The sequence below is a fragment of the Anomaloglossus baeobatrachus genome, chromosome 7 (genome assembly GCF_048569485.1).
Source record: "Anomaloglossus baeobatrachus isolate aAnoBae1 chromosome 7, aAnoBae1.hap1, whole genome shotgun sequence".
Taxonomy (NCBI): Eukaryota; Metazoa; Chordata; class Amphibia; order Anura; family Aromobatidae; genus Anomaloglossus; species Anomaloglossus baeobatrachus.
In genome coordinates, this window is record NC_134359.1 from 133156058 (window position 1) to 133182739 (window position 26682).

At 45.5% G+C, this 26682-nt stretch overlaps 1 long non-coding RNA gene across 1 annotated transcript in view; it reads left to right on the forward strand.

The window, feature by feature from the left end:
* Positions 1-6108: 6108 nt before the first annotated feature.
* LOC142245994 (uncharacterized) overlaps positions 6109-26682 on the forward strand; it is a 34639-nt gene continuing 14065 nt past the window's right edge. Inside the window, exon 1 of the long non-coding RNA XR_012724835.1 lies at positions 6109-6159. This is a non-coding gene — a long non-coding RNA (uncharacterized LOC142245994). The remainder of the gene's footprint in view (positions 6160-26682) is intronic.

A 26682-nucleotide genomic window follows, 5' to 3' on the forward strand; every position in this document is an offset into this window, starting at 1 on the left:
TGTCCCCATCCTATAGTCATGTGCCCACCTTGAACCCATTCTATAGTCATGTGCCCACCTTGTCCTTATTCTATAGTCATGTGCCCACCTTGTCCCTATTCTATAGTCATGTGCCCACCTTGTCCCCATTCCTGTAGTCATGTGCCCACCTTATCCCCATCCTATAGTCATGTGCCCACCTTGTCCCTATTCTATAGTCATGTGCTCACCTTGTCCCCATCCTATAGTCATGTGCCCACCATGTCCCTATCCTATAGTCAGGTACCCACCTTGTCCCTATCCTATAGTCAAGTACCCACCTTGTCCCTATTCTATAGTCATGTGCCCACCTTGTCCCTATCCTATAGTCAGATACCCACCTTGTTCCCATCCTGTAGTCATGTGCCCACCTTGTCCCTATTCTATAGTCATGTGCCCATCCTATAGTAATGGGGGGGGGCAGAGGCTGTAACTTACCGATCGCTCCCCTCACCTTCCACAGACGCCGGAGTGAAGCTGAGAGGAGCGGTCTCCGGCCCCAGATCCACAGTGATTGGAGAGATCGGTCACAAGGCCGGTCTCTCCAATCAGAGCTGGGGGTGGGTGAAACTGAGGTCACCCAGCTCCAGCCAATGATCAGGGCTATAGCTGCACTGATATGGCTGGATTTCAATGTTTCAGCCATTTTCAATGGCTAAAACATTATAGTGGCTGTGATTGGTTGACGAACGCCGCTCAGCCAATCACAGCCTCCGTAGATCCGGGGAGGAGACACCACCCCTCCTGAGGTCCCCTCCTCCCCGATTCTTAGGTATTTGCAATGCAAAGCGATCGCAGCCACTGGGGCTGCGATTTCATCATGACGTATTGGGTACGTCATGGGTCCTTAAGTACCAGGGAGCCATGACGTACCCAGTAAGTCATAGGTCACTAAGGGGTTAATATGCCGTCCTACACACACGCACATGCACGCACACACACACACACACACACGCCCCCACCCATCATTCTTCTTACCTGTCCCGCGTTCCCTCGGCTGCCTCATCTCTGCTTTGTGCGGCCCCCAGGCCCGTTCCCCTGTTAACTAACGTGGTCGGTTCAGGGGCCGCAGCCCCTGTCAGTGATTTCTGTCAGATGATTGTTTTGCCGGTGCTGTGCGTGCAGAGCCCTTGACTCAGAGATCAGCGCCAGCAAAACATTCATCTAACAAAGTGCAGACAGTGGCTGCGGCCCCTGCAGCGGCCACGATAGTTAACAGGGACACGGGCTGGGGGCCGCACAAAGCAGCCTGAGGGGTCGCATGCGGCCCGCGGGCCGTGTGTTTGAGACCCCTGCATTAGACCTTTTAAGGCAACACAGGCTGAAAGACAGATTCTCTATTCTCCTAAATGCCCAAAATGCAGTTCTTATTATGATATAGACATAATGGGTGGAAATGTGTTACTGTATACCATATTTAATATGCCTTAAAGGGTTATTCCGATCTCCAAGATCCTATCCCAATATGTAGTAGGTGTAATATGGTAATAAGATTATTAGCAAATCCCTCCAATTACAAATGTTTTATAGTTCTGAAAAGTTATGTCACTTACCTCATGTGCAGGGTAGGAGCTTAGGTTTCCAAGGGTATGACCACGCGTATAGGGACAGTTAGTTTGTTACTAGTGGTTGTAACCATTGATACCTAAGCTACTGCCATGCCTGCCCATGAGGTAAGTGACAGCTTATCAGGAAAAAACTATACTACATTTCTAATTGGAGGTATTTGTTAATATTCCTATTATTACATATACTACATATTGGGATAGAATCCTGGAGATTAGAACAACGCTTTAACTGACGGCCATAAATGTAATGTGAATAGGGCCATAGATGCTAAGCCGCCTTTTAGTTGTATGTTCAATAGCTTATTGAAGCTATTGTACAAATGACGATGGATTCTCTCCATTCACAGTCCTTTTCCACTTAAACTCCTAATCATATGCAGAGTTTTACAAGACCTACTAATGCTGGTACCAATGGCACATCTGTACTAACAACAAATTTTAACAGATGCTTCCAAACATAAATCACTTTAAAAGGGCTGAGATAATTTTCTAGAAACAAGTTATGAGTGTACTGGGGAGAAGAAGGTGAGAAGGGTTAATAACACTACTTATTCTACATGATCTCTCTTGAAAGGGTTGAAAGCTTGCACAGCCATTGTAAAATAACAGAGCAGTTTAATGTGCTTGTAACCCACTAACCGTCCCCTTTTTCTTAATTGAGTTCATCCTGACATTGTGGAGGCAATGTTACTTAGATGTCAATATTTGCTCTTCCCCTTTATATTGTTATGATGTGCAGATCTTTTGGGATTAGTGCTGTAGGTTTGGAGCACTTTTGGAATGATTGATTATGGAAATCATACTGCCAGCCTGACCTCCGTCTGATTGCTGCACAGCAAGATTAGCTTCAGCACTTCAGCTCAGATATTGAGATAAATAGGAATCTGGCAGCCCCGGACTTGTAGATTCAATTTCTGCAGCCGGTCTGTTTAACTTCAGACTTGTAAAGTCAAGGTAATATGCCAGTTAGACGCATTTCTAAATCATAATGACGCTTTAATTTTACAAGGTAAAAAAATAAATAAATAAAAAAGTACATGATTATATTTCTTAATCTAATATGCTTGGCATGGAAGACAGCCTATCAGTCACCCCGATCTGCAGATGAATGAAAAATACTATAAAAACACAATGTTGGCAAGAGTACTATATGTGAAGTCCCACAGGTGTTGTTGTGTCGGTGCATTACCTTCAGGGACTCCACATGGATGGAACAGTCTGGTCACAGGTAGGGAACCTTCTTTTAGGATTTTCGTGATGCCACTTTCAATATTGCGGTCAGTGGGGACCGCCACTGCAGATTAAGGGATGCCTGGGGCTGATGCTGGGTGCAGTCAGTTGTAGTGGCCTCCCGAGAGTGAGGCAAGCCCCAGGACCCTGTGTAAGTGTGTGGAACCACAAGGCGCAGAATGACTCAGGCACAGTCCAAACAGTCTTTCAGGGATTTTATTCACTGATGGTGGCAGGGTGAGTAACCCGGGCGTAGCTGGGATGAACCAGGCTGGAACCAGGCGTCCTTCAGGCTGACTTGTGAGGGTGGCTACTGACTTGCCTTCTCTAGCCCTTCTGTTGTTTGTGATGACCCCGACTTGCAGTCCCTACGGGGGTCACCCAGGGAAGTTGCTGCTCCCCTCGTTTCGGCCCGTTTGCTTGTAGCCTGGACCAGGTCAATCCGGCTGCTTGCCTCCTGTGAACTATGGGCCCTCTCTTTGCTACGTGGCTGCGGACTCTGTGGTGGTATGGTGTGGGCTTTAAGGGCCCCACACCGGCAGGTTTGGCAGAAGAAAGGTGAATCTATCTCTGCACTGGGACCTGTTACCCCTGCGGGCCTGGTACCTTCCTGGCAGTCCCCTTACTCTGCCACCCCTTTGCTCTCTCTAGCCTTGGATGGATTTCGGGTGGCACTACCAGGTGACAGATCTTCCCCGTCAGTAGTCACTGCGCGTACGCTGTCAGCTTGTGTCAGACTCCAGGGTCTGCTGCATGTGTCTGCTCTCCCTGAGCTCCACTCACTAACTGGCTCACTGCTCCCCCTCTCCTGTTCTCGCATATGCAACGTAGCAACCAGGCTCTCTACCACACCCCTTGAGTAGACATGGAGGCCACACCCCCTCCTGGAAGCTCTCAGGAGTCTTCCCAAAGGTACATGTGTGAGACCTGATTACTATGCGCCTGTGTAGTCACACCTCAGTCAGCCTTCTGGATTACCTGTATTGTACTGCCCCCAGCATGGGTGCAGTACTCAGTGGTGCCTGGCCAGGTCAGGGGCGCCACAATATAATAATGAATAATCACAAACTAGTAAAGACCAAATTCATGCTCAATACACACTATTTCCACTAGTAAATTTTAAGATTCATGCAGAAGGACAAGTGTATGATTTTGGTCCTTAAAGAGTAACTATTATTTTTTATTTTTTCATAAATCAATAGTACACATGAAAATATGCACCCTTGTAATATATCTTATCAGAGAAATCTGCTTCTTTCTCCACCAGGACACATCATTAGAGATGACCGGACCCATCAAAATTTAGGTTCGCCAGACTTTTGGTAAAAGTTCAGTTTGGGAAACGGACTTGACCTGAACTTGACCCCGGATCCCGAACCCCATATAAGTCAATGGGAACTCGAATGTGTGTGCTGTAAAGTGGCAGTAAAATGGTCATAGTAAGGGCTAGGGGGCTGAAAAGGAAGCAATATGGGGGCAATTGTCTTGGAAACAATTGGATATGGAATAATTTAAAAAAAAAACAGCATGGGCATCCACCTATTTTTGATAACCAGCGCAGGTAAAACAGAGAGCTGCGGGCTGCAACTCTCAGCTGTCTGCTTTACCTTGGCTGATTAAAAAATAGAGGGCATCCCACGCTGTTCTTTTAAATTATTTAAATAAATCATTTAAAATAAATGGCATGGGCTTTGCCCTATTTTTGGTGACCAGCCAAGGTAAAGCAGACAATTGGGTGCTAGTATTATCAGGCTGGGAAGGCCCATGGTTATTTGACACTTCCCACCCTAAAAATAGCAGCCCATAGCCACCCTAGAAGTGGCACATGTATTAGATGCACAAATTTGGTTGCCATATCCAGCTCTTCCCAATTGCCCTGGTGCGATGGCAATTGCGGGTAATACTTGTGGGTTTCATGTCAGCTGTGACTTGATAGCTGATATCAATCCCAGGGCTTAGTAATATAGAAGTGTCTATGAGACACCTCCATTACTAACCCAGCAAGTGTAGAGTTAAAAAAAAAAACAGAAACGGGAAAAAACGTTTATTTAAATAAAGACTCCCCCAAACTCCCTCTTTCACCAATTTATTACTTCAAAATAAATCCTGGAAGTTCCAACGTAATCTAAAGAGTAATGTCCCATGATGTTCATCGATTTCTATGCAGCTTTGTTCTGAGAACTTTCTCGGAATGGGGCTCCATAGGTCACTGCAAGTCAGCTATATGTATGGAATTTCTCACAAGCTGTTGTCTGGGGGTGCCAGCTGTCGCACCTCCACTGATCAGACATTAATGATCTATCCTAAGGATAGGTCATCAATATTAAAGTCCTGGACAATCCCTTTAAGAAAAGTGACACCTACAGTTGTCCATGTGGAGGCCAAAGCCTGAGTCTCTAAAGCGGGCTTTACACGCTACGATATATCTAACTAGATGTCGGCGGGGTCACATCGTGACGCACATCCGGCATCGTTAGTGATATCGTAGCGTGTGACAGCTACGTGCGACAGTGAACGAGCAGAAATACTCACCTTCTCGTTCATCGTTGACATGTCGCTCATTTTCAAAGAATCGAACGTCCGGTTGTTCAATGTTCCCAAGGCAACACACATCGCTCTGTGTGACACCCCGGGAACGATGAACACAGCTTACCTGCGGCCGCCGGCAATGCAGAAGGAAAGAGGTGGATGGGATGTTTACGTCCCTCTCATCTCTGACCCTCCGCTTCTATTGGCCGGCCGCTGTGTGACGTCGCTGTGACGCCGAATGTCCCTCCCCCTTCAGGAAGTGGATGTTTGCCGCCCACAGCGAGGTCGTTTGGAAGGTAAGTATGTGTGACGGTGGGGTTACAGCATTGTGCGACACGGGCAAGAAATTGTCCGTGCCGCACAAACGATGGGGGCGAGTGCAATCGCAAATGCGATCGCACGAGAAATTGCAGCATGTAAAGCAGGCTTAAGTCACTGTATCATTGCAAAATCTGCACAGATTAGTAAATGTACCTTCTCTGAAATGATTATCGTTAAATATTGTGGATGGCTAAGCTTTTATATTATTGTCGGAAAGCAATAGCTGCTACTTACACATGAATCACATGTTGCCCACTTTCCCGTTTTATGGAATCATTCACAATGATCGTAGAGACTTGAGAAACCAGCAAGACTTGAAATGTTCTTTTGATATGTTCACAGATTCTAGGATGAGATGTTATTGGCCCTTAGGAGTAATTTGGGCTGGCCAGCCTCTCCTGGGGATGAGTCATTACTCTTTCAAGTCTTCCATTTGATAATAACATCTCTGCTGTGCACTGAATAAAAGAATTGGACGCTGTAGCCTTATCAGGTATATGTGAAAATATTTCACATCATTTATGCTACAAATGTCTTTAAAAATAAGTAGTAGGCACAGATTAAAGAAAATCTCTACTTCCCTGCATATATCTGCCAGATAAATGCTGAGATCTAGTTCTCTTCTCTTATTTCGTAGTGTAGCCTACTTATTGTAAAATGTTCAGCTTTCAATTTGTGGCCCAGCAAGTTTTTTTCCCACTGGTTTCTTTATCTAGACATTGTGACTGTCATTCTGTTGTCTTATGTTATGAGAGAAGCTGGTTTGTGACGTTCTGTACACAGCAATGCCAGCTAACTGACCCATGTAAATTGCAGATTATCTAAACTGGCCATGATCCAACTCCATGAATGAAGGAAAATAAAGTTGATCTAATGATGATGTAGGTGCATATATATACACTGTGGCCATTAAAATGAGGGGTGCTCTGCCCCATTCTATTTTCAGTTCTGGAAGGCACATAGAAAGCTGAGACACTAGCGTTAGGGACCATCCTGATTTGGTACACCATGTTGTGGTGGGATGGCTTGTACGCTCTTATGATACAAAATGTCAACCAAGCGCCCTATATTTTTTACATAAGCTACTATCTATTTGCTTACTACATTCTTTTTATCCTAGATTATATTTGTCTGCTAATGTCCACAATGTATCTGGACTAACAGGTGTGTGGGCCCTTGTTTCTGGTTTTGCTTCAGTTACTTGTACTTAGTACTGGTAGTTAGTACATTTGAGGGTGTGAATGACCCTTTTGGGCTGTGTACCTTATCTACTCAGCTTTCCACAGGCAGGTGTTAAACATAGTTAGGCGTAGGTCTTGCTCTGACCCATTTTACAGTGCCTTGCGAACATATTCGGCCCCCTTGAATTTTTCAACTTTTTCCCACATTTCAGGCTTCAAACATAAAGATAAAAAATTGAAATGTTATGGTGAAGAATCAACAACAAGTGGGACACAATTGTGAAGTTGAACGAAATTTATTGCTTATTTTAAACTTTCATAAAAAAAATAATAGACTGAAATTCTTTCCCATTCTTCCTTTGCAAACAGCTCGAGCTGAGTGAGGTTGGATGGAGAGCGTTTATGAACAGCAGTTTTCAGCTCTTTCCACAGATTCTCGATTGGATTCAGGTCTGGACTTTGACTTGGCCATTCTAACACCTGGATACATTTATTTGTGAACCATTCCCTTGTAGATTTTGCTTTATGTTTTGGATCATTGTCTTGTTGAAAAAACAAATCTCTGTTTCAATCTCAGGTCTTTTGCAGACTCCAACAGGTTTTCTTTAAGAATGGTCCTGTATTTGGCTCCATCCATCTTCCCATCAATTTTAACCATCATCCCTGTCCCTGCTGAAGGAAAGCAGGCCCAAACCATGATGCTGCCACCACCATGTTTGAAAGTGGGGATGGTGTGTTCAGAGTGATGAGTTTTGTTGCTTTTACGCCAAACATATTGTTTGGGATTGTGCCCAAAAAGTTAGATTTTGGTTTCATCTGACCAGAGCACCTTCTTCCACATGTTTGGTGTGTCTCCCAGGTGGCTTGTGGCAAACTTTAAACGACCCTTTTTATGAATATCCAGCAAAATCCAGCTTCTCCACCATGACAGAAGATCACTCTACTCTAAGATCACATCTAACCACCTGTGCACTTGACCCGCTCCCATCGCATCTCATCCCCAACATCACCGCAGTCCTCATCCCAGCCCTAACCCATCTCTTCAACCTATCACTAACAACTGGTGTATTCCCTTCATGCTTTAAACATGCCTCAATCACACCCATCCTCAAAAAGCCCTCCCTTGACCCATCCTCTGTGTCAAACTATCACCCCATATCACTTCTCCCGTATGCCTCAAAACTGCTGGAACAGCATGTCCATCTTGAACTGTCCTCATACCTCTCTTCCTGCTTTCTCTTTGATCGGCTACAATCTGGCTTCCGACTTCATCATTCCACTGAAACTGCCCTGACCAAAGTTGCTAACGACCTACTAACCGCAAAAGCCAAGCGACACTACTCTGTCCTCCTCCTCCTGAAACTGTCCTCTGCCTTTGACACAGTAGACCACTCCCTTCTATTACAAATTCTCTCATCTCTGGGCATCAGAGACTTGGCGCTATCTTGGATCTCCTCATACTTATCCAACCGAACTTTCAATGTCTCCCACTCTCACACCACTTCCTCATCTCGCACCCTATCTGTCGGGGTCCCCCAAGGTTCAGTTCTTGGACCCCTGCTGTTCTCCATTTACACCTTCGGCCTGGGACAGCTCATAGAGTCCCATGGCTTTCAGTATCATCTCTATGTTGATGAAACGCAGATCTACCTCTCTGGACCTGACATCACCTCCCTACTAACCAGAATTCCACAATGTCTGTCTGCTATTTCATCCTTTTTCTCTGCTCGATTCCTAAAACTGAACATGGACAAAACAGAATTCATTGTCTTTCCTCCTCACTCAACTCCCCCACCTGACATATCCATCAATGTCAATGGCTGCTCACCTTAACCAGTGCCACGCGCTCGCTGCCTGGGAGTAATCCTAGACTCTGATCTCTCTTTCAAGCCACACATCCAAGCCCTTTTCACCTCCTGCCGCCTCCAACTCAAAAATATTTCCCGGATTCGTACATTCCTTTCCCAAGAAGCTGCAAAAACCCTAATACATGCCCTTATTATCTCCCGTCTGGATTATTGCAATCTCCTGCTCTGTGGCCTCCCTTCTAACAGTCTCGCACCCCTACAATCTATTCTAAACTATGCCGGCTAATCCACCTGTCCCCCCGCTACTCCCCGACCTCTCCTCTCTGCCAATCCCTTCACTGGCTTCCCATTGCCCAATGACTCCAGTTCAAAACACTAACCATGACATACAAAGCCCTCCACAACCTGTCTCCTCCCTACATCTGTGACCTAGTCTCCCGGTACTTACCTACACGTAACCTCCGATCCTCACAAGATCTCCTTCTCTACTCCCCTCTCATCTCCACTTCCCACCATCGCATCCAAGATTTCGCCTGTGCCTCCCCCATACTCTGGAATGCTCTGCCACAACACATCAGACTCTCACCTACCTTGCCAAGCTTCAAAAGGAACCTGAAGACCCACCTCTTCCGTCAAGCCTACAACCTGCCGTAACTCTCAGTCTGATACAGCGCCGCACAATCAGCTCTACCCTCACCTACTGTATCCTCACCTATCCCTTCTAGACTGTGAGCCCTCGCGGGCAGGGACCTCTCTCCTCCTGTACCTGTCTGTGTCTTGTACTATTTATGATTATTGTACTTGTCCCTATTATGTATACCCATTTCACATGTAAAGCGCCATGGAATTGATGGCGCTATAATAATAAATAATAATAATAATAATAATAATAATAATAATGGATATCTTTGAGAAATGGCTTTCTTCTTGCCACTCTTCCATAGAGGCCAGATTTGTACAGTGAATGACTGATTGTTGTCCTATGGACAGATCTCTGAAGTTCATCCAGAGTGATCATGGGCCTCTTGGCTGCATCTCTGATCAGTCTTCTCCTTGTTTGAGATGAAATTTTTGAAGTACGGCCGGGTCTTGGTAGATTTGCAGTGGTATGATACTTTTTACATTTCAATATGATCGTTTGCACAGTGCTTCTTGGGATGTTTAAAGTTGTGGAAATCTTTTTGTAACCAAATCCAGCTTTAAACTTCTCCACAACAGTATCATGGACTTGCCTGTTGTGTTCCTTGGTCTTCATGATGCTCTCTGTGCTTTAGGTCTCTTTCACATGCACGTCAAAATCACACATGTGCCGCGAGACACGAATTTTCCTTGCGTGTTGCGTTTGGTAAGTACGTGTCTCCGGTACGTGCATGCCATGTGTGTTCTACGTGTGCTATCCGTGATAACACACAGAGAACCGGTAATTTTAATACTCACGTGGTCCTTGCTGCTGTCCAGGGTACTGATCTTCGGCTCCAGCCCCACCCACTCCCCGCTGATGCTGCTTCTGGCCGAGCGGAGGGGCGGAGATTAGCACCCGTGACATCACGCCCACCTCCTTAACATGCTCATAATGAGCGGCGGTCGGCAGCAACTGTTTGCAGCAGAAGATTCTGCAGGGCTGGGGGAGGTAAGTATGTTTTTTTTATTTTAAAATCATGACACGTGTTTCTCCGGCGCATGTCACAGGGGACTGCATCCACACTACATCCGTGTGGTATGGATGCGGGCCATGTGACACTTGTGATACCGCAGAAAAACGGACATGTCAGCGTGAGAAACACACGGACACACGTAAGTACGGAACGGACACACGTTCCGTTCAAAAATACTTACGTGTGTCCAATACATTAGGAATACATTGGTCCACGTGTGTACGGGTCTCCGGTACATGAGAAAACTGCCAAACACGTACCGGAGACACGTGCGTGTGAAAGAGGCCTTAATCAGAATACTGAGACTATCATAGAGCAGGTACATTTATACGGAGACTAGATTACACACAGGTGGCTTATATTTATCATCATCGGTCATTTAGGACAACAATGGATCATTCAGAGATCCTCAATGAACTTCTGGAGTGAGTTTGCTGCACGGAAAGTAAAGGGGCCGAATAATAGTAAAGGGGCCAAATAATATTGTACGCCCCAATTTTCAGGGTTTTTATATAACTTTAAAATAAGCAATACATTTCGTTCCACTTCACAATTGTGTCCCACTTGTTGTTGATTCTTCACCAGAAAATTTAATTTTTTTATCTTTATGTTTGAAGCCTGAAATTTGGGAAAAGGTTGAAAATTTCAAGGGGGCTGAATACTTTCGCAAGGCACTGTATTTGAGGCTTGTGGCACATATTGAGTTGAGTTACTAAAGATAGGATTGGGTATACCTTATTGAGGTGTAAAATGGTGGTCGAGTTCCTACTCCTGAAAACACCAAAAGTGTTCTTAAATATATATGTGTGATAAGATATAAAGTAATGTTATGTAGGAAAGTAATAAATACCGTAATATAGGAATGCATAAGATGTAGTGTAATGTATAAATAGAGCGATGTATTATAATGATGTTTAGTGACTGCAAGTAAATGTCACCATCTAGTGGCCGACATTATAAGAATATAGGTAAAAGTTTATGTAGGATGTTTTGGTAAGATAGGTTGCCCGGTAAATGACTGCAGGGCAAGAAATAGTTAAGCTGTGGGATTATCTCACAGGGGAAGGAGCCAGTCCTTAGGTAAAGGTCAGATTCCATCTTAGAATGCAGATAGGATGCAGCTTGTGACCGAAACAGATAGACCTCAGGTCTAAGTTGCAGCAGAGCCACATGACATGGGTGTCCTTATAGAGGGAGACAGTTACAATGGATAGCGTGACTGAAAAAAAGAGGTATCAACTAAGAAAGAGAAGGAGGTGTCTGTGACATGGAGGGATCTAGTGGAGCCGGGTCAGCACACTGACCGAAGGAATGGTGCTGGTGGAAGACAGAAAGAGACAAGGAATGAAGTGAGTTTCTTAAGTGAGTGTCCCTGAGGCATCTTCAGTGGCTTATATGTTATGAAGTAGTAACCGTGGACGATCACAAAAAATCCCATAAATCAGGAAAAAACAAAAACCACAATCCCCAATTTATCGGTCAACACTAGAAGTAGCAGTGGGATGTTCCTAACACACCTAGATACCTTGTCACTGCTGGAGAAACTTGTTACACCTCAAAGATAGAAATGTGGAATCCTAACTTGCCTCGGAGCAGTCCCCAAAGGAATAGCAAGCCCCCAACATGTATTGATGGTAATGTAAGAAAACACAATATACAGATAGAAAATATAGATTAGCAAAGGTGAGGCCCGACTTACTAGATACAACAGGACAGGAAAGGTAACGGATTGCGGCAAGCAAAAAACCATGCTAAAAATTGGAAACTCCTGATAGAAAAAAGGCCCTAAGACCACACGGTCTTCCCCTGCCATATCAGGTACTCTTGTGCCAGACACTTTGAACAGAACTGCAGATATAATGGGAAGAAACAAATCACAGAACAAATAAACCTCTAAGGTGCAAATAATCCAAATCAGAACAGGGAGAAACTCCTTTTCTTGCTGAAGGAACTGCCCTGCCAAATAGCAGAGAGCCAGATCCTCACATACAAGAAAAAAGACACAGAGCAAAATGGAGAAAGAAAAACACAAACACCCGTAGGTGCAAAACCAGCAATTAGGCAAAGAAAACCTGCAGACTTATCTGGAGTGAATTCTGTCGCAGGATACATTGAGGAAACTGAAGGACCAACTCCAAGCCATCTTCAGAGGCAGAAGAAAACATGTATCACTGGCAACAGCTAAGCAAAAACTGCTCTCCTATATACACCAGGCTGGTCAGCAATAGGACTTCCTGGATTCCAAATTAATACCAACACCTGTTTGAGTCACAGATTCAGAATGAGCTTCATTACCATTCTTGGCCACCAGAGGGAATTCCAAGCCAGCACCCACTTGGATGACATTCACAACACTTATAGCTCAGTCCCACTATATTGGCAACATACCTCTAAGAGGGAAAAAGACATGGAACTGCTTGAGGAGGAGAATGTCTTCCAAGGACTGTGATGTGGTACTAGGCAGGTAGTGTTGAAAAGAAAAGGACTTATGGAGGTAGGAACAACTGAAGTGAAGAATGTGCCTAATGATCCTCAGTGATACTGAAATGTGCAAGAAAATGTGTGCTTGCTCTCTAATGTACATTGTTGGTGCCACGTTTATGTTCAGTAAAACTCATTTTTTTTATGAACTTGTGGTCTCCCTTAATGAACTGTGTACCATCTGGTCCTGGCTGGCCAAAACCATTGGCAACATTTGGCCTGCAAAGCCGTACCTCAGTAGTGCAACCACACACCCAGCCAGAACCTCCATCTTCATGTAGGGGGTGGAGTGTGGCAGACGACTACCACCCTGCGCCACATTACAGAGGAGCGATGTTATGCTTTTTTTTAATCAAAAAAGGTCAACTAAATACCCTATGAATTTTACACATGCTATTATTTATTTACTTATTGCAGCCTGTCTATGCATTATGTTTTTATTCTAGGCTATATTTACGTAGTATCGATCTAATAGTTTAATAATTCCATAGAAATAGAGATTCCAACAGCCACAAAAATATGTGATAAAAAATAACTTTTAATGGATCATAATTAAGAAATATGGAAAATTTGCAAGATTAAAAACAAACTCCTGCTGTCTCATGCGCTTCATTTCATATATACAGTGCCTACAAGTAGTATTCAACCCCCTGCAGATTTAGCAGGTTTGATAAGATGCAAATAAGTTAGAGCCTGCAAACTTCAAACAAGAGCAGGATTTATTAACAGATGCATAAATCTTACAAACTAACAAGTTATGTTGCTCAGTTAAATTTTAATAAATTTTCAACATAAAAGTGTGGGTCAATTATTATTCAACCCCTAGGTTTAATATTTTGTGGAATAACCCTTGTTTGCAATTACAGCTAATAATCGTCTTTTATAAGACCTGATCAGGCCGGCACAGGTCTCTGGAGTTATCTTGGCCCACTCCTCCATGCAGATCTTCTCCAAGTTATCTAGGTTCTTTGGGTGTCTCATGTGGACTTTAATCTTGAGCTCCTTCCACAAGTTTTCAATTGGGTTAAGGTCAGGAGACTGACTAGGCCACTGCAACACCTTGATTTTTTCCCTCTTGAACCAGGCCTTGGTTTTCTTGGCTGTGTGCTTTGGGTCGTTGTCTTGTTGGAAGATGAAATGACGACCCATCTTAAGATTCTTGATGGAGGAGCGGAGGTTCTTGGCCAAAATCTCCAGGTAGGCCGTGCTATCCATCTTCCCATGGATGCGGACCAGATGGCCAGGCCCCTTGGCTGAGAAACAGCCCCACAGCATGATGCTGCCACCACCATGCTTGACTGTAGGGATGGTATTCTTGGGGTCGTATGCAGTGCCATCCAGTCTCCAAACGTCACGTGTGTGGTTGGCACCAAAGATCTCGATCTTGGTCTCATCAGACCAGAGAACCTTGAACCAGTCTGTCTCAGAGTCCTCCAAGTGATCATGAGCAAACTGTAGACGAGCCTTGACATGACACTTTGAAAGTAAAGGTACCTTACGGGCTCATCTGGAATAAAGACCATTGCGGTGGAGTACGTTACTTATGGTATTGACTGAAACCAATGTCCCCACTTCCATGAGATCTTCCCGGAGCTCCTTCCTTGTTGTCCTTGGGTTAGCCTTGACTCTTCAGACAAGCCTGGCCTCGGCACGGGTGGAAACTTTCAAAGGCTGTCCAGGCCGTGGAAGGCTAACAGTAGTTCCATAAGCCTTCCACTTCCGGATGATGCTCCCAACAGTGGAGACAGGTAGGCCCAACTCCTTGGAAAGGGTTTTGTACCCCTTGCCAGCCTTGTGACCCTCCACGATCTTGTCTCTGATGGCCTTGGAATGCTCCTTTGTCTTTCCCATGTTGACCAAGTATGAGTGCTGTTCACAAGTTTGGGGAGGGTCTTAATTAGTCAGAAAAGGCTGGAAAAAGAGATAATTAATCCAAACATGTGAAGCTCATTGTTCTTTGTGCCTGAAATACTTCTTAATACTTTAGGGGAACCAAACAGAATTCTTGTGGTTTGAGGGGTTGAATAATAAATGACCCTCTGAATAAACTTTTCACAATTTAAAAATAAAAATAAAAAAAGAAATAACATTCTTTTTTGCTGCAGTGCATTTCACACTTCCAGGCTGATCTACAGTCCAAATATCACAATGCCAAGTTAATTCCAAATGTGTAAACCTGCTAAATCTGCAGGGGGTTGAATACTACTTGTAGGCACTGTAGATCCTTAGTCAAGTCATAGTCCTATATGAGCCATATGTAATCTGCATAAGACTGCAGGGGTTTATTTATCATGCAGATTTTCCATTTTTTAATTTACGATTCATTAAAGCTTATATGTTAGTGGATGCTGGAATTTCCATTTCTATAGATTTATTCTCATATAAACCTGAGCACCAGCGCAGTGTCTATTATTTCCATGCACCACAGCTGAGATAACTAAATGGATTTCCAGGACTTTTTCTCCAAAACTTGTATGTGGGATGGTGAGCTGTTTCTCCATTTTTTATTTTTGTATTTTGCTTTGATACTTTGGAACTATTTAAACAAAGTGCAAAAAAACCCCCAACCAATGGCCTATACATTTCAAAGTCTACCCACGCTCTTAATCATGCGACAGTGCACTAATGCTTCATTCTTGTGCCAATCAATGCACTTGCTGCCCTTCTGATATAGAAAACAACATAAAGTTATACTTATCCACAAAGCTCTCTACAGTGCTGCACCACCTTCAATCTCCTTCTTCATCTCTGTCTGCCACTCTGCCTGTTTTCTCCATTCTGCTGTTGATGTACATTCCCCATAATCCAAACATCCTAATCCGTGTCCAAGACTTCTCTAGCTGCACCATTTCTCTGGAATGCACTACCACAGACAATCAGGTTAATTCTCAATTTCCACAATTTTAAGCTTGCTCCCAGGACAGGAATTTCTGAAGGACTACAGGTCACAGGGACTGAACTCACACCACACAGAAAGGAATGGCTCACAATTCACAACACCAAAAATGACCTCCGAAGTATCTGGGATTGGCTGAGGTGCTCCAACGGCAGTGTGTGACCAGTGAGTAAAAGACCTTGAACTATTCCATGTGTGTCGTCCTGTTATTGACAGCGCCCTCCCCATCACACCTGAACGACTACTACCACTACCATCCTCCCTGGGGCCACAGCTCTGCCTGTGGAGAACTGAATCATCTGAGCTGCGTTGGCATCCACCCCAGCAGAGAAGTCCCGCAGCGGCGGCTAATACTGGCTGCACACCACAGGTGGCGTCACGAATAATCACTACCCCCATCATCCCCATCCCCAGCCTTTTATTGACACCACGTGTCACGAAACCGGGCAAGGCCACCGCTGCGTCCCTGGAGAAGCACCATGGCGTGGTGACGAGTAACCGCCGACCCTGTGGGCGCGTCACATGCACTCATTAGCATTTAATTTCTGGGCACACACAGATACTGGCTAGTACATAGGTTTATGCAGTTTTGTGATTAAAACCTTATTTATTTAAAAAAAGTTTCTGCACTTTTTACCTTTTGTGCCACCCATAATTTACACATATATTGTAGACTTCACTCCTTTTGTTCAAATTGCTGAATAATGTATTACCCTGTAATGTCTGATTATATGCATGTACCCTTAGAATTCTAAAGTGCTGTGGAATATGTTGACTTTATACATCTAAAAACAATTTTTACTATTATTAATGGGGTTTTCCACCTTCAGAAAAATGGACGTCAAACACTTTAAAATAACTAAAATAACAAACAGAGCAGGTGCTCACATTCCACGGACGCTACTCGGGTCTTGTTCTTTTGGTTGCAGTTGTCGTGTCAAGTTGATAGCGTGATTCACCACTGAAGCCAATTACTGAGCTCAGTGGTTGTGCTGTAGTAGATAGCACAAGCCTCCGAGCTCAGGGATTGGCTGCAGCAATGATTTGTGCTTTCAACATGACGCCGCCATTGCAGACAATACAGTGAGTCCCGAGCCATTGGAGGAGAGCTAGTGCTGGAGGATGAGGACTTGCTTTGCTTATTATAGGTATTTTATAGCATTTGGGGTCTAGCTTCCGCAAGTGGAAAACCTTTTTAAGGACGGCAGCCACTATTCTGCCACATATACTGTGGATGTGCAATGGTTTCTATTAAAGTGAATTGGTCACCAGGTTTTAGTTCATCTAAGTGCAGCATAATGTAGGATAAGAGACCCTGTATTCAATGATATATCACTTAGTTTAGCCAGTGCATCAGTTGTGAAATACTCTGAGTTCTTAGCTGTATGATGACAACATGATGATTGATCAACTTGCACCTGTTAACCCCTTAAATCGCACTGTCAAAATGTGACAGTGCGATGTAAAGCGCCGCAGTGGGGAATGCGCCTTTCCTCACCGCCCCGTGACATGACCACAGCCGACAGAGCGCCATCTGTAACAAGAACACAGCATTTCTCCTAATCAGAGCTATGCTGCTCTGATCATGAGAAATCAATCAGCGATCAGACTGCTGATCCTTATAGCCCCCAAGGGAGACTAGTAAAATAAAAAAAAGTAAAAGAAAAGTTTTATAAAATGAAAAATCAATAAAAAACCTACAAGTTCAAATCACCCCCATTTGCCCCATTGACAATTAAAAGGTTAAAAAATAATAAATATACACATATTTGGTATTGCCATGTTCAAAAATGCCCAATCTATGAAAATATAAAAGCAATTAATCTGACTGTACTGTCGTAGTGGCAAAAGAATTCCAAACAACAAAATTCCGTTACTTGATCGTTGCAAATTCTGCACAAAATGTTATAACAGGCGATCAAGATGTAGCATCTGCACAAACATGGTACCATTAAAAACATCAGCTCAAGACACAAAAAATAAGCAGTCACTGAGCCCCAGATCCCGAAAAATGAGAAAGTTATGGGTTGCGGAAAATGGTGCAAAAAGTGTGCCACTTTCTTGGGACAAACTTCTGAATTGTTTTACCATCTTAGATAACAGTAAACATATACATGTGTGGCGTCTACAAACTCATACTGACCTGAGGCATCACACCAATACATCAGTTTTACCATATAGTGAACACAGTGAATAAAATACCCCAATAACAATCGTGTAATCACACTTTTTTGCACTTGGAATTTTTTGCTGTTTTTCAGTACACTATATGGTGAAACTTATAGTTTCTTTTAAATGTACAACTCGTCCTGCAAAAAAACAAGCCTCATATGGCAAGATTGATGGAAAAATAAAAAAGGTATGGCTCTCGGAAGAAGGGGAGCAGAAAAGAAAATGAAAAACGAAAAATCGCCCGGGGGTGAAGGGGTTAAGTAAATATGTCAATTATTGGTCATTTTTTTTACTTATGGCTATTGGTGATGAGCGAGTACTAAAAAGCTCGGGTGCTCGAGACTCGGGCCGAGCATCCCAAGATACTCGTGTACTCGGCCCGAGCACCGAGCCCAATGTTATCCTATGGGAGACCCGAGTATTTTTATGAAATGACCCCCCTGGCAGCATGTAGAAACCCTAAAAATGTCACAAAAGTCTCAGAAGAGTGCTCAAATGACATGGCAACAGCATGGGGAAGATCCCTTGAAGCATTTATCACTCAAAAGTCACAGCTGTGAACAATTTTGTCCGCGTTTTACGCCATTTTTACGGACTCACCAGAAAACCTTCAAAAATGACACCAAAATGAATTTTCATGGCGGAAATGTTAAGGGCACATACCCAATCGTGAGATAGAGCTGGTGTATGTTACTTTTGGAGATTACATGAAAGATTTTACGTGAAAACATTGTGTGGAACTCCGATGTCTCTAAGAAGAGACGTACATGAAGGCCTCTTGAGTCTAATGTGCCCATTTTCAGGAAGTGAGTCTTTGTAGTATTTTCCTTTGCCAGGGCAGTCCAAAATTGTGAGGTTCACCAATGCCCCTGAATACAGACGTGCATGAGGGCCTGTATACCTGAAGTGCCCATTGTAAGGAAGTGGGTCTATTGTAGTATAGCCCTTAGGCAGGGCAGCCAAAAATTGGCAGGCTCCACATTGTCCCTGGATAGAGACGTGCATGAGGGCCTGTAAACCTGAAGTGCCCATTGTAAGGAAGTGGGACTATTGTAGTATAGCCCTTAGGCAGGGCAGCCAAAAATTGGGAGGCTCCACATTGTCCCTGGATAGAGACGTGCATGAGGGCCTGTAAACCTGAAGTGCCCATTGTAAGGAAGTGGGTCTATTGTAGTATAGCCCTTTGGCAGGACAGCCAAAAGTTGGGAGGCTCCACATTGTCCCTGGATAGAGACGTGCATGAGGGCCTGTAAACCAGAAGTGCCCATTGTAAGGAAGTGGGTCTATTGTAGTATAGCCCTTTGGCAGGGCAGCCAAAAATTGGGAGGCTCCACATTGTCCCTGGATAGAGATGTGCATGAGGGCCTCAAAACATTGTTCCCATTGCAAAGGAGCGGGTCTCCTGTCGTTGTAATGTCCATTCTGAAAGAATGGGCGAAAAAATTTACCACTGGGGGTATACCTGAAAACCCGGCCTAACTATTGTAAAGGTCATCATGGTGGCGCATGAGGAGAAGGAGGAGCAGTCCAGCGATTATCCAAAGTCCAGAAGTGTGTACCCATGGGTGAGTGGAGGTACATGGCAAATTCCCGTTACAAACTTTAAATTCCGCTCTCATTTGCTGGTGGTGTGGTGAAGTCTGGCCCAATCCAACCCTTGGTCATCTTGATCAGAGTCAGCCTGTCAGCATTTTCAGTTGACAGGCGGGTGCGTTTATCTGTAATGATTCCACCTGCGGCACTAAAAACACGCTCTGACAAAACGCTAGCGGCAGGGCAGGCCAGGACTTCCAAGGCGTAGAGAGCCAAGATGTTCTTAACGCGAGGGTCACGAGACAGGCAGCTTACCATAAAGTCAGCCATGTGCGCCAGACTCTTAACAGCCAGTACTTCAGTATCCTGACCAACACGATGACTGAACATGCTGTCCTCCTCCTCCTCCTCCTCCTCCTCCTCATCTACCTTGTCCTCTGGCCAGCCACGCTGAACCGAGGATATGACTGGTGTGCATGTCATATCCTCAATTTGGCCAGAGAGTTGCTCCATGTCTTCATCCTCCTCCTCGTCATAGTCCTCCACTGCACGTTGTGATGAGACGAGGCTCGGCTGTGTGTTATCACCCACACCCACTACTGTTTCTTGCTCCAACTCATCGCGCTCCGCCTGCAATGCATCATGTTTGTTTTTGAGCAGAGACCGTTTTAGAAGGCAGAGAAGCGGTATGGTGACGCTAATAATGGCGTCATCCCCACTCACCATCTTGGTGGAGTCCTCAAAGTTTTGGAGGATGGTACATAGGTCGGACATCCATCTCCACTCCTCAGGTGTTATGTGTTGAGTTTGACCCATTTCCCGACGGCTTAGGTGATGCAGGTACTCAACAACTGCCCTCTTCTGCTCACATATCCTGACCAACATGTGCAGAGTTGAATTCCAACGCGTGGGGACATCACACACCAGTCTGTGAGCCGGAAGATGCAAACGGCGCTGAAAGCCGGCAAGGCCGGCTGAAGCAGTAGGTGACTTTCGGAAATGTGCAGACAGGCGGCGAACTTTTACCAGCAGATCAGACAGCTCTGGGTATGACTTTAGAAACCGCTGAACCACGAGGTTGAGCACATGGGCCACGCATGGAACATGTGTCAGCTGGCCTCGCCTCAAAGCCGCCACCAGGTTCCGGCTATTGTCACACACCACCTTTCCTGGCTTTAGGTTCAGAGGTGTGAGCCAGTGATCTGCCTGCTGTTTCAGAGCTGTCCACACCTCTTCTGCATTGTGGGGTTTGTCACCTATGCAGATTAGCTTCAGCACAGCCTGTTGCCGCTTCGCCGAGGCAGTGCTGCAGTGCTTCCAGCTTGGGACTGGTGTGGAGGGTAAAGTGGATGAGGATGCGCAGGAGGAGGATGAGGCTGAGGAGCATGACATTCCGGAGCTGTAGAGTGAGGGTGAAACCCTGACTGAGGTAGGGCCTGCAAACCTTGGTGTGGGAAGGACGTGTTCCGTCCCTCGCTCAGACTGGGTCCCAGCTTCCACAATATTAACCCAGTGTGCCGTCAACGAGATGTAGAGACCTTGCCCACAAGCACTTGTCCACGTGTCTGTGGTTAGGTGGACTTTGGCTGAAACAGCGTTGTTCAGGGCACGTGTGATGTTTTGTGACACGTGGTTATGCAATGCGGGGACGGCACACCTGGAGAAATAGTGGCGGCTGGGGACCGAGCAACGTGGGACAGCTGCCGCCATCAGGTCGCGGAATGCTTCTGTCTCCACCAGCCTAAAAGGCAACATTTCCAGCGCAAGCAGTCGCGAAATGTTAGCATTTAGAACTGTGGCATGTGCGGCGTTGGCAGTGTATTTGCGCCTGTGTTCAAAGGTTTGCTGAATGGATAACTGAACGTTGCGCTGGAACAAGGACGTGCTTGATGATGGTGTTATTTCTGCGTAGGCAACTGCAGGTGCAGGGCCGGAGGAGGCTTGTTCGCGGGCAGCATGGACAGGGGATTGGCTTGCATGCACAACAAGCGAAGACGTAGCAGTGACATCAGCAAGCACTGCTCCTCGACTCTGTTGTACCTCCCACAAAGTCGGGTGCTTGGCTGACATGTGCCTGATCATGCTGGTGGTGGTCAGGCTGCTGGTTTTGGTACCCCTGCTGATGCTGGCATGGCAGGTGTTGCAAATGGCCTTTTTAGAATCATCTGGAGCCAACTTAAAAAACTGCCAGACTCGGGAAGACCTAACATTTGTACAGGCACCTTGTGTCGTGTTGTTGTTCCGGGGAACGGTTGCCTGACTTCTGCCTGGGGCCACCACCCTGCTTCTTACTGCCTGTTGGGATGCTACTCCTCCCTCCCCCTGTGCACTGCTGTCCTCGCTCTGCATATCCGCCTGCCAGGTTGGGTCAGTTACTGGATCATCCACCACGTCGTCTTCCTCTTCCGCACCCTGCTCCTCCTCCTGACTTCCTGACAATTGTGTCTCATCATCGTCCACCCCTTGTTGAGACACGTTGCCAACTTCGTGAGAACGTGGCTGCTCAAATATTTGGGCATCTGTACATACGATCTCCTCATGACCCACTTCAACGGGAGTTGGCGAGAGGCCAGAATGTGCGAATGGAAACGTGAACAGCTCTTCCGAGTGTCCAAGTGTGGGATCAGTAATGTCCGTGGACGTGTACTCAGCCTTGTGGTAGGAAGGAGGATCAGGTTCTGAAATGTGCGGTGCAGTATCACGGCTACTGACACTTGACCGTGTGGAAGACAGAGTGTTTGTGGTGGTGCCAATCTGACTGGAAGCATTATCCGCTATCCAACTAACAACCTGTTGACACTGGTCTTGGTTCAAGAGCGGTGTACTGCTGCAGTCCCCAAGAATTTTGGACAGGACGTGCGAGCGAGTAGATGTGGCCCTTTGTTGTGGCGAAATTAGAGCTTGCCCACGACCTCGGCCTCTGCCTGCACCACCATCATGTCCACTTCCTTGTTCGTTGCCAACCCCCATGCGCATTTTGCAATGCTGTGCTGACGTGTATTCACTAGACTTGTGCTTTATATACTAGTTTGTGCAAAACGCACACAAGTGCACCTGTACACTGCCACCGACAGGCACACACGTGCGGTTTTTAAATGCAAGCACGGACGCACTAAGAACCTAACAGGTTTTTAGGAGCGACAATTACTGAGAAGTTTGACACTATCAGACACTGCTGACTGATGTGTATTATTCACTAGACTTGTGCGTTATATACTAGTTTGTGCAAAACGCACACAAGTGCACCTGTACGCTGCCACCGACAGGCACACACGTGCGGTTTTTAAACGCAAGCACGAACGCACTAAGAACCTAACAGGTTTTTAGGAGCGACAATTACTGAGAGGTTTGACACTATCAGACACTGCTGACTGACGTGTATTATTCACTAGACTTGTGCGTTATATACTAGTTTGTGCAAAACACACACAAGTGCACCTGTACGCTGCCACCGACAGGCACACACGTGCGTTTTTTAAATGCAAGCACGGACGCACTAAGAACCTAACAGGTTTTTAGGAGCGACAATTACTGAGAAGTCTGACACTATCAGCCACTGCTGACTGACGTGTATTATTCACTAGACTTGTGCGTTATATACTAGTTTGTGCAAAACACACACAAGTGCACCTGTACGCTGCCACCGACAGGCACACACGTGCGGTTTTTAAATGCAAGCACGGACGCACTAAGAACCTAACAGGTTTTTAGGAGCGACAATTACTGAGAAGTTTGACACTATCAGACACTGCTGACTGACATGTATTATTCACTAGACTTGTGCGTTATATACTAGTTTGTGCAAAACGCACAAAAGTGCACCTGTACGCTGCCACCGACAGGCACACACGTGCGGTTTTTAAATGCACGCACGGACGCACTAAAAACCTAACAGCTTTTTAGGAGCGATAATTACTGAGAAGTTTGACACTATCAGACACTGCTGACTGACGTGTATTATTCACTAGACTTGTGCGTTATATACTAGTTTGTGCAAAACGCACACAAGTGCACCTGTACGCTGCCACCGACAGGCAAACACATGTGGTTTTTAAATGCAAGCACGGACGCACTAAGAACCTAACAGGTTTTTAGGAGCGACAATTACTGAGAAGTCTGACACTATCAGGACTGTTTTAGACTGTGTACACCAGCCCCAGATATGATGAAGGCTGGTATACGGTCACCACTACGAATGGCTATATATCCTGCCTGCCTGCCTGTATACAGCTACAATAGTCCTGACAAGGACTCTTCTGGTCACTAGCCTGTATTCCGACCTGGCTATACCCTGCCTGCCCTGCCTGTATACAGCAACAATAGTCCTGAGAAGGACTGTGCTCCTGTACTCCGACCTGGCTATACCCTGCCTGCCTGTATACAACTACAATAGTCCTGAGAAGGACTTCTGGTCACACTGTTTGCATCCCTGCTACGGAAATAACTATAAAGGGCCGCAAACCTTTCCCTGAAGCAGCAACACTCTCCCTGCACTGACTATCTGGATGGCTGTGTGCAGAGCACAGCGCGCCCGCCGGTATAAAGGCTGGGTCACGCTGTGTAGGCCGGCCAATCACTGCAATTCCACAACTAACAGGGCTGTGACATTGCAGTGGTCTGCCAGCCAATCCCTGCATGAGGGCTGGCTCTCAAAAGAGCGCCAACATGCAGGGATGAAGACCACGAGTACAGCACGAGTATCGCGAGATTACTCGGTCCCCGCCGAGTAGCCCGAGTACAGTGATACTCGTGCGAGTACCGAGTAGTGACAAGCATACTCGCTCAACACTAATGGCTATCATTAGTCTCAGCTGGTTACTGTGAATTTAGGACATGTCACATTTAAAGAAAATGTGGATGAGGTGGCATTACTGGAATGACAGAATAATCAGACTGTTCATGGTCACTGATGCAAATTTTCTATGAGTGTTAGGGTGTAGCACGGACAAGATATGACAGTGATTGCTGTTAATGAAAAGAGCTATTGTCAGCTTATATTAGGGAGTACTTCATACAAGGTGCATAAAAAGCTGCCTAACATTATAAAACCACCTAACCATAGCTCATATCTGAAAAATGTGCCTGTTGGGTATAAAAGGAGATATGGCAGTGGGGGGCTTTAAGCTTTGGATACACATGTATGTTATATCAGGTATGGAAAATAACTACATCTCACTTGTTTCATTCTGTTACTACTTTGTTCAAGAACGTAATACATTAAACTAAATTGAATTATTAAAATGTGGGGTGTAAATGAATAGGGTGTGATTTCCTAAATTTGAGACTTTTTGGGAAGGATGAGTAGACACACAAGATCTCCCTAGGCAGGTCTTATTAGATACTAAGCTTATCCTGACATTTTATTATAAGTCATTGAGGGTAGGTAATAAAGAGCCTTTAAACATTCAGTTCTTCAGATGTCTAGAAAGGATGGGCGTAAAAAGAGCTAGTCCTCTAAAGGCTGCTTTACACGCAGCGACATCGCTAGCGATGTCGCTCGTGAAAGCACCCGCCCCGTCATTTGTGCGTCACGAGCAAATCGCTGCCTGTGGCGCACAATATCGCTAAGATGCGTAACATGTACTTACCTTCCTACCGACGTCGCTGTGGCTGGCGAACAACCTCATTTTTAAGGGTGAGGTTCGTGCGCCATCACAGCGACTTCACACAGCAGCCCACCAATAGAAGCGGAGAGGCGGAGACCAGCTGCATTAACGACACGCCCACCTCGTTGCCGGAGGACGCAGGAACGCTGCTGTTCATCATTCCCGGGGTGTCACACATAACGAACGACAAACAACCTGCGTCCAGCACCAGCAACGATTTTTTGAAAATGAACGACGTGTCAATGATCAGCGATTAGGTGAGTATTTTTGATCATTAACACTCGCTCATAGGTTTCACACGCCACGACGTCACTAACGAGGCCGGATGTGCGTCACGAATTCCATGACCCCAACGACATATCGTTAGAGATATCATTGCGTGTAAAGCCCCCTTAAGTCATTCTGTGATGTTTATGGGGCATAGATATTACTCTGGATGAAATGGTTATACTGGAATATATGTAAGATATGACTGTTTCTCTATGGGGGCTGCGAGGATATTTACTCTTTGATAGTTTGTATTTCACCAACCTTGATCCTAAATCTGATTTAATACCCATAACCCCTGTTTAACATAGAGAACCTGGAACACAACTCTTATATTTTATATAAACATATTCATTCAATTGACTATGTTTATATGGACCACTGCCCTTTCATTTATGGTTCAAAAATAGTGAATATTCTGTAGAAGTGGGTAGAGCTGTCGAGTGTGGCATTCATAGCAGAGGTGCAATGCATAAATGTGACACATAAAGAACTTCGAGTAGATCTGTCACTTATAACATGCTTGTAAAGTTATAGGAGTTATCCAGCTTTGCAATAAAGTCTGTAATCAATCTATGTGAATGCAGACTCGTGAACTCTCTTAGTGTGCATTGTGCATGCTGTCAAGATTCTCTGGTGCCAGCACTGGAAGCAGGCTGTCATATGACCACAAGTAATAGATGTACATAGTCCTGAACATATTCCGACTTTGCGTGGCATTGATCAATACTAATGAATTGAGCGTGGATGGACATGTGCAGTCGGAATGTGACTGGAAGTATGCATATCACATTGGAGAATCCTGACTGCGTGCAATGTGTAGGCTGTGAGGGCTCACAAGTCTGCAGTCACATACAGTGATTGCAGCTTTTGTGTTTAACCTGGACAACCCCTTTTAAAGACCACATTAAAAACACACATTTCCTTTGTCTTTTGGCGAAAGGGCACACAAATATGCTCCAATTTACTTAAAGGGAATCTGTTACCAGGTTTTTGTTAACCTCAGAGCGGTAAAATGTAGGAGTGGAGACAGGGCCGCCATCAAGGCATTACTACTGAGACTGGTGTAGCGGGTCTGGTGAAGAGGGGGGCCCGGCTGAGCCAGGAACAATTACTTAGCTTTATTAAGCCCTGGGCCATCCGGGCCCCCACCACTCTTCACCGCCCCCCCCCAGTCACAGCTACAACAGAGGACCCCGGTAGTGTTGCTTTTGCCACTATACACATGCAGCATACCCAGTATCTAGGGGAGGGGGCTGGCGATGCATCTGCCCTGGGTGCAACTGTGAGGGGGGCGCTGTCGGGCTGCCTGATGTGGCAGTGTGAAAGTCTGCCCGGGGACAGCGTTTGCGGCCCCGTAGTGGGAGCCGGTTATTCTCTGAGCGCGGCTGTCACGCTGGGACCCTTGCTCGCTGGT